This window comes from Aplysia californica, unplaced genomic scaffold (genome assembly GCF_000002075.1).
Source record: "Aplysia californica isolate F4 #8 unplaced genomic scaffold, AplCal3.0 scaffold00171, whole genome shotgun sequence".
NCBI classification, from domain to species: domain Eukaryota; kingdom Metazoa; phylum Mollusca; class Gastropoda; order Aplysiida; family Aplysiidae; genus Aplysia; species Aplysia californica.
Window position 1 is genome coordinate 456,006 of NW_004797441.1, and position 1,471 is coordinate 457,476.

Genomic DNA, 1,471 nt, shown 5'->3' on the forward strand with positions numbered 1-1,471 from the left:
CTCTCTCTCTCTCTCTCTCCTTTTTTTCTCTTGTTTGGTAAGTGTTTATGGCGCTTGCAACTGCATACGGTCATATGAGCGCGCGGGACACAATAAACATGTTCAGTTTGGTAGGAACTCATTTCGAATTTTGCAATGCTGGCGGCCGAAGCCCACTCTTATCGATTTTGGAGCACCAAGGGATCTTTAACGTGTGCAACTTGCACACGGTGACTCAAACAACACTAAAAATTCCATTTCTGTCGGTTGGCTTTTGTATGTGTTCATTTGTTAAAGATAAGCGCATATTTACGATATTATTTATGGTTTAGTAAGACCATGCCAACAGAGAGCCACTACACGGATAAAGTGAATATGTCAGTAATCTGCTTGAAGTAACATTGTGTACAACATTTGCTCCAATCGAAAAAAGCAATGTCCTGATGAAAAGTGTGTGGATGAAGCAAAATTTATTGCACAACATAAGCAATGGAATACATAATTTATCATTGAAAAATTGTTCCGTGTCCCGATTTGGTGCCGGATAATTATAACGTTCGAAGAAAATGAGTTAACACGTTAATAATAAATTGCTGAGCTTCAAGGGAAATAAAGTCGAATCGGAAAAACTGCTTGGAAACTCATGATGATGATGATGATGATGATGATGATGATGATGATGATGATGATGATGATGAGGATGATGAGGATGATGATGAGGATGATGATGATGATGATGATGATGATGATGACTTAATTATTCAGATGAATGTGCAAGATTGATCTTGACGTTTGTTAATTTCTTCGCCTTCCTGATAATACATTGGATTCAAGCAGAACACAACACTCGTCCCCATAGAGTGACCGCAATTTGGAAACAAATCGTTATCAGGGGACACAACCCTCACCCCTCTACTCCTCAAATAAGTTGACCAAATTCTGGAAATAAGGCGTCATTAAAATCTCGATCGAACAATAATTTTAATAAAGGTATGTTGAAGCATCACATGGAGGCCACTTCTGTGAGATGGCGTTGTTGGTGTTCGTTTGCCTTACTACATGAATTATGCTAACAGGACTTCAAAACAGTGAGGAGAATGTCGGAAGTAATAACAATTGTAATGACGTTCAATGTTAGTACGAATGTGTACAGGAAAAAGATGAACATCTTTCAATATGTATGCTTACAAGTTATCGCTGAATAAAATTATCTAAAATTAGAATCTCTGGAATCCGCCAGTGACTAGTTTAATGTGAATTGTTCACATTATATGGTATGCTACATGCTTCACTATTATCAGAGACACTAAAATATAGAGACAGGAAACGAGGCCTCGCAGTCCGTGACAACAGTGCATTTGCGAACGTGACCGCTGAGACGCGAGCTAAAAATAACCAGGCGCGGTATCGACAGCGAAGCGCGTCGCGTCTAGCCTAGGCCTAGCGAGGCCTAGGCCTTTTGAAACGAAGCGCGTCGCGTCTAGAGGGGCCT